Genomic DNA, 8,245 nt, shown 5'->3' on the forward strand with positions numbered 1-8,245 from the left:
GTGATGACACGGTGGTGGTGGTGGTGGGTGGTGTGGTGGTGATGACGGTGGTTGGTGGTGGTGGTGGTGGTGGGTGCGGACGGTGGTGGGTTGTGGTGGTGGTGTGGTGTGGTGGTGATGACGGTGGTGGTGGTGGTGGTGGTGTGTGGTGATGACGGTGGTGGTGAAGAATATGAATAATTGAAAAATCCCAAAGAATATGAGTGGCAGTGGTGGTGGTGGTGGCGGTGGCGGTGGTGGGGGGGACGGATGGGGAGGGATACGGAGGTGTGGGGTGGGGGGTTGGAATGGTTGTTTTGTCTTTATTGCTTGTGTCATTTAGTCTTCTTTATTTTTTTTTACATTTTTTCTTTTTTCTTATTTTTAGGTGTGGAGGGGGGGGGACTCATGTGTGTGTGTGGAGGGGGTTGGGGACTCGTGTGTGTGTGTGGCGGTGGGGTGTGGTGTGTTTTGTTTCATAAAGAAACTATGCATTGCTAAAGAGGAAGAAAAGCAGATTCAATTGTGAAGGAAAGAAAAACAAAAAAAAATAAAGATATAAAACATACCAAAAAATACAATAGAGGAGTGGAAAGAACTAGGTGGATAGGGGGAGGTCGTGTGTGATCAAGGGGTGGGGGAAAATATTTTTGATTTTATTTATTATTTTTTTTTTTTTGGTTTTGCTTTTCTCCCTCCCCTCCCTCCTTTCCATCCAACCATCCAACCATCCATCCACCTATGGAACATGAAAAGCAAAAAAATGTTAAATATTTCAAAAAAAAAAAAGAAATAGAAGGAAAAAATATATATATATATAAAAAAAAGGAAAAAATAACAACAACAAAAATTCAACTAAAAGAATGAAATTAACAAAAGAATGATAAAATAATAGAAATTTGAATAATTTCTTTCAAATATGAAAACAATAGGCGCAGGCATGGCTGTGCAGTTAAGAAACCCATTTTGAAACCATGTGATTCCAGGTTCAAGCCCAATGTGGGACACTTTGGATAAGTGTCTTCTACAAGGCTGACCAATACTTTGTGAATAAATTTGGTAGATGGAAACTGGAAGAAGCCTGTTCTATGTATATATATATATAAATATATATATATATGTATATCTTATTTTATCTCTTTTATTCATTTACTTGTTTCAGTCATTTGACTGTGCCCATACTGGAGCACCACTTTTAGCCTAACAAATCAACCCCAGGACTTATTCTTTGTAAGCCTGGTACTTATTATATTAGTCTCTTTGGCCAAACCACTAAGTTACAGGGATGCAAACACAACAACATCGGTTGTCAAGCGATGATGGGGGGACAAGCACAGACACAAAGACACAAATATATACATATATAATATATATATACAAGAGGCTTCTTTCAGTTTCCTTCTACCAAATCCACTCACAAGGCTTTGGTTAACCCGAGGCTTTAATAAAGACACTTGCCCAAGGTGCAAGACCGGGCAATGTGTGTGTTTATGAGCAAAATACCTAGGCTCCATGCGGCTCCAGCAGAAGGTAATGCCGAACTTCTGCTGACTCTTTCGCCACAACTTTCTCTCAATCTTTCCTCCTGCACCTTGCAGCTCACCTGCAAAGGACCAGCATCCGATCCAGGTGGGGAACCTATACACCAAGGAAACCAGGAAACCAGCCCTTATGAGCCAGGCATGGCTTGTGAAGGAACAAACATTATTATTATTATTATTATTATTATTATTACTATGGCCATGCTCCACCCCAGGCCACAGCAACAAAGTCTATCTGTCACACTTCTCGGTCCATCATGCACATAGCAACCAGATAGCCATAGCCATCTTTGCCTGATCTTCTTGATAACTTTCGGCAGGCCTCCATAGAGGCATCCATTTGACATACATTGCTGGCATTTCACATTTAGGGCCATTCGTAGCATCCTTGTGTAGCATCAATCTGAATGCTAAAGGATTACTTTTCCGTTTTCCAGTATGGAAAGAGAAAAGGAAGAATACAGCCCATGACCAATGGAAATTCTCCCAAGTTGGTAAGACTGCAGTATGGACAATTCTGTGTGGGGAATATTCTCTGTGGTCACTTGCTCTTTTGAATCAGTGACCAAATCTCTCTGAAACCATTAATCTACTCAAGGACACACTGGATAATATAATCCAGATTATAAAAGACAGGATGGTAAAAGCTGGAATGCTTTTGATCATAGATCTGCAGAGTTATGTCTAATCTAACTGATCCTGAAGACTAGAATATTTGAGCAGATATTGTAACAAGATGAGAGGGTGGGGGATAAATTCTACAAAGAGAAACGTGAAGAAGTTGAAGAGAGAAACAGAGAGAAAGAACGGAGAGGAAAGATGTGTTCTGTTGAAATACACCGCTTTGTTTGAAAATAATCTTTTATCTTCTACTTGTTCTAATCAGTGGACTGTGGCCATGCTGGAGTACTGCTTTGAAAAGCTTAGTCAAACAAATTGACCCCGGTACTTATTTTCAAGTCTGATTTTCATTCTATCAATCTCTTTTACTAAACTGCTAAGTTGCAAGGACGTAAACAAACCAACATAAGTCGGCAAGCAGTAGAGGGTGACAAATGCAAACACACAGGCACACACACATACACACACACAACAGGTCTCCACACAGTTTCTGGTCAGCCCAGTGCTATAGAAGATAACACTTGCCCAAGGTGCTGTGCTGTGGGACTGAACCCAAAACCATATGGTTGCAAAGTGAGCTCCTAAACCACACAGCCATGAAGAATTTAGTAAAATAACTGTCATTACTAAACTGGATTTTGGAACATAAATTAACGTGAAAGGTTTTAATTTAAATCTCTCTAACCCTTTCGTTACCGTATTTCTGTTGAGATGCTCTGTGTTTCTTTCAATTACTTTAATTCTAACAAAGAATTTAGTAAAATAACTTAGTTATCATTAAGTTAGTGTTAGGAACATAACTTGTGACTAAGGTTTGGTGGAAGATTTTAATTCAGAACTTACGAAAACAAAATTTCCATCCTGATATGATCCCTTATTTGTTTTTCAAATAAGGTAATCCACAGGTTTTTACACACCAAACTACTGTTACAAGATGTTAAGATATAGTGTTTATATTGAACATGAACAAAGGTCACTGCTACTTAAGTTTTGCCAATGTGAAGATTTGTGGAGAAAAACATACCCAAGTGCAAGCATATCACGGTTCCACTTCAGCGACCATATGTAACACTGAATTGCAGTAGAACTGTATCAGTAAAGGTGGCGAGCTGGCAGAAATGTTAGCATGCTGGGCAAAATGCTTAGCGGTATTTCGTCTGCCGTAACGTTCTGAGTTCAAATTCTGCCGAGGTCGACTTTGCCTTTCATCCTTCTGGGGTCGATAAATTAAGTACCAGTTACGCACTGGGGTCGATGTAATCGACTTAATCCGTTTGTCTGTCCTTGTTTGTCCTCTCTGCGTTTAGCCCCTTGTGGGGTAGTAAAGAAATAGGTATTTCATCTGCCGTTACGTTCTGAGTTCAAATTCCGCCGAGGTTGACTTTGCCTTTCATCCTTCCAGGGTCAATTAAATAAGTACCAGTTACACACTGAGGTCGATGTAATTGACTTAATCCGTTTGTTTGTCCCCTCTATGTTTAGCCCCTTGTGGGCAATAAAGAAATAAGAACTGTATCAGTGACCAGGTCACAGTTGATATGACAAAACTTTTGACCCCAAATACTAAATGTTTAACCCTCAAGCATTTAATCCAATCATGTCTGGCCAAAATATACTCCGGGGGTTTATGTTAAAACTGACCAGATCCACCCTCTCACCCGTACCCTACAATATCAGTCTAAAAATAAACAATCGCACCATTGAAATCTTGACGCTACAAGATAATCACAGATTATCTTGTGAACAATGTGAATAAGTAAATAAATAAATAAACACATTTAACAAAGAAATCCGAATGTCAGAGAGTTAAACAAAGTTAATTACTTTGTGTGTTTTTGCGAGGCTAATACAAATCTTCCGTGCCACAATTGTTTTAATTACGATACAGTCTCAGATCATATCACTCGTTAGACAAGCAAGTACATCTCCGACAATAATTACGGATAGACATACTTCTATACTTTCCAGGACAACAGGTTGTGAGTTCGTTCATAGTTCGGTGCATAAAAGAGAAGCTAACTGTAAAAGACAATTGCTCGAGAAATCAACAGAAACTAATTAAAAGAAAAAAAAATTTAGTTTCTTTTTTTGTTACTTTTTTGGCCTGAATATATATTTTCTGTCTTTTTTTTTTTTGTTTTTTTTTTTATACATAGAACACATCTGGTATGGAGAGGTGGGTAGATAAGGGGTGAAGGTCTCTGTAATAATGGTCAGTGTACGTAACAGTTAGGTCAGGCAGTGTAGCAGTTTGTGATTTGGGGTGCTAAGTAGCGAATTACGTTCATGTAATAATAATAATAATAATAATAATAATAATAATAATAATAATAATAATAATAATGCTTTAGATCTGGTGTTTTACTAACAACATTACAAAGAGTAAATAATTATTACATATGGAATTCTGTGTCCTAGAATGTACAAACAAACTTTTCTCTCTCTCTCTTTCTCTCTCTTTCTCTCTCTCTCTCTCTATCTATCTATCTATCTCTTTCTCTCTCCTTCTATCTCTGTCTCTCTGTGTCTCTCTTTGTTTCTATCTGTCTGTCTCTGTTTCTTTATATCCCTCTCTCACTCTCTTTCTGTCACTTGATCTCTCTATCTCTTTATATCCCCCACTATCCATTTCTGTCTCCTTCCCTCTCTCTCTCTCTCCCTCTCTTTCTCTTTCCCTCTCTCTCTCTACCACTCTCTTTCTCTCACGCTCTTCAATACATTCCACCTTATACTTGGCCTTTGACCCAACCATTTACAAGTAATTATAACAGCAAAGTAAGTCAGCCAAACGAGTCGTTGATCAAACATTCATAATAAGTCACTAATTACTTATCCGTCCAGTAATGTACACTTTATAGTCTTTAATTCAGGCTATTTTCATCCTCTCAATGGTGTGGTCATACGGAGCACCCAATGAGGTTCTCCGACAATTTAGTTCAACATTTCCAGTGTCATTGTCATCAAGAATATTCCTTGATATACATACATCATTACATGGAGATTCATTGTTTTTTTTTTTTGTTTCTTTTCAGTCATTTGACTTCAGCCATGCTGGAGCACTGCCTTCAGTCGAGCAAATCAACCCCAGGACTTATTCTTTGTAAGCCTAGTATTTATTCTATCGGCCTCTTGCTAATGCCAACCACTCCGCGAGTGTAGTGAGTGTTTTTTACATGCCACCGGCACAAGGGCCAGAGGAGGCTGGCAACGGCCACATTCGGATGATGCTTCTTATGTGCCACCGGAACAGGTATCACAACTACAATTTCCATTTGACTTTTATTTTAATGTTGATGTACTTGACTCAATAGGTCTCCTCAAGCACAGCAGGTCGCCCTACAATCTAAGGTAAGCACTGCAGGCCGTCCTGCGATCCAAGGTACTTTGAATGGACTGGGGCTGGTTATGTGAAGCTGGTGTAGGATACAGCCATGAACTCACTTTATTTGTTGGGTCTTCGCAGTCACAGCATATCTATAGAGGTCTCCGTCTTTTGTCATTGCCTCAGTGAGGCCCAACATTCAAAGGTCATGCTTGACCACCTCATTCCATGTCTTCCTGGGTCTACCTCTACCCCAGATTCCTTTAACTGTTTGGGAGTGGCACTTCTTCACACATCTCTTCTCATCCATCCATAGTACATGACCATACCAGCGCAAATGTCTCTCTTGCACGCCACACCTGATGCTTCTTATGTCCAGCATTTCTCTCAGGGTGCTTACACTCTGTCGTGTGTGCACGCTGACATTACACATCCAGCGGATCATGCTTGGTATTTATATAAACTTAAAGCTTACAGCAATCACCATGCGATGACTAAGGAAAATAGTCTAATAATGTTGAGGGCATTATTGGAGAGAGAGAGAGAGAGAGAGATGGATTGGTAAGGGAGAGACATGGCAGAGGTAGACCAAAGAAGAGTTGTGAAGCAAGGTTCCTACAGAGAGTCTGTTGCTTGTAACGCAAGAATTCTCACATGCTCAGTCAACAGGCATGACAAAATATATTGCAGATTAATAAAATGCATGGTTGATTAAGGAAAAAAAATATCAAGTGTTGAATTCATGGTGGTGGTAGTGGTAGTGGTGGTAGTGACAGTGACAGTGGTGCCAGCAATGGCGATGGCAGTAGTAGCAGTGGTGACAGCAACAATAATGATGGGGAAGCGAGGGGGAATGGTGGCGATGGTGGTGGTAATTGTGGTGGTGGTGGTGATTGTGGTGGTGGTGGTAATGGTAGTGGTGGTGGTAATGGTGGCAGTGGTGGTGGTGATGGTGGTGGTGGTGGCGGCAGCGGCGGTGGTGGTGGTAATTGTGGTGGTGGTGACAGTGTTGGTGGCAGTGGACATGGGAGTGGTAGTGGTGGTGACAGTGGTGGTAATGGTGGGGGGGGGTGGAAGTGGTTGGTGGTAGGTGGGAGGTGGTGGTGGTGGTGGGGTGGGGTGGTGGTGGTGGTGGTGTGAAGTGGACATGGTGGTGGTAGTGGAGGTGGTGGTGGTAGTGGAAGTGGTGGTGGTGGTGGTGGTGGTGGTGGTGGAGGTGGTGGTGGTAGTGGAGGTGGTGGTGGTGGTGGTGGTGGTGGTGGTGGTGGTGGTCGCGGCAGCAACAGTGATGGTGGCGATGGTGGTGATGATGATGATAGTGAACGTGGGTGATGATGATGATCAATATAATCATGATCTTGCCGATGACGACCATGGTGGTGATGATCACAACAGCGATGATGATGATGCTGATGATGATGAGACAAGAGGAATAAAAACGATGATTAAAACCAGATTATATCTAACTCCATTTTTATTTTTTTGATTCATTTATTTATCCAAGCTACCCACATATCTAAAATAAACTACCTGTATGATGTATAGGAGACTATCGTACAAGGGGAGGAGGCTCGGCCAGACCAACAAAGGGGCCTTTCTGTCTGCCCTGGAACAAGTCATCTGCATCGTAAAACGGTTTGGAAAATGTAATGAAACGGTAGAGAGGGTCGGAGAGTAAATGCAGATATGTGCAAGATAAACAAAAAAAAAAAAAAAATGCAGATGAATCTGTTGCATTGCAGAATGGTAAATGGTAATTCTGGAAGATAAAATGGCTTTAGATCAGTATGGGAGATTGGTAAAAGGAGAAAGTGAATGAGAGTAAGAGGGGGAGGGGAAGTAGATTAAGGGAGAGAGAGGGGCATAGATAGATAGAGAGGTGATAGATTAGATACAGAGAGAGAGGATAAATAGAGAGGGGGTAGATAGAGAGAGAGATAGATAGATAGATAGATAGATAGATAGATAGATAGATAGACAGATAGATAGATAGACAGATAGATAGATAGATAGATAGATAGGGAGGGAGGTAGATAGATAGATAGATAGGCAGGCAGGCAGGCAGGCAGATAGATAGAGAGAGGAGATAGATAGATAGAGAGCAGTAGATCGAGAGAGAGAGGGAGAAAGATAGATAGATAGTTAGATAGATAGAGAGAGAGAGAGGTAGATCGAGAGAGAGAGAGAGCAAGAGAAGATAGATAGATAGATAGAGAGAAGTAGATTGAGAGAGAAAGAGAGAAAGTGAGAGGTAGATCAAGAGAGAGTGAAAGGTAGATCAAGAGAGTGAGAGGTAGACAGATAGAGAGAGGGAGAGAGAGAGAGAGAGGTAGATAGATAGCTTGATAGATTGCTAGCTAGACAGGCAGACAGATAGATAAACAGAGGAGATAAACAGAGAGAGACAGACAGAAAGAGAGAGATAGGAAAGAGAAGGTAGAGATGAGGTGTCAGGACATACCCTCAATGTAAAGAAGGTGGATAAAGAGAGAGAACAGGTACAGAGAATCAAGGACAGAGAAAGAGAAGTAAGAGAGAGAGAATAGAGAGTAAGAGATAGATATATAGATAGAGAGAGGGAGAGTATTAAAGTAGAGCAGAGGTAGGAGATCACTGTCTGTAATAGAGAAAGAAGACTAATTCGACAACGACACTGGTTGAAATGTGAGCGAGACCAGATGATGATGTGAAGTAGATAAGGAAGCAAGCCAATCGACCAATGAGAATCAATAGAATATTAGCTGCAGAGAGTTAGATTTAGTCTGGTGAGATTCTTGTATCA

Source organism: Octopus sinensis, linkage group LG5 (genome assembly GCF_006345805.1).
Source record: "Octopus sinensis linkage group LG5, ASM634580v1, whole genome shotgun sequence".
In the NCBI taxonomy this organism is placed as follows: domain Eukaryota; kingdom Metazoa; phylum Mollusca; class Cephalopoda; order Octopoda; family Octopodidae; genus Octopus; species Octopus sinensis.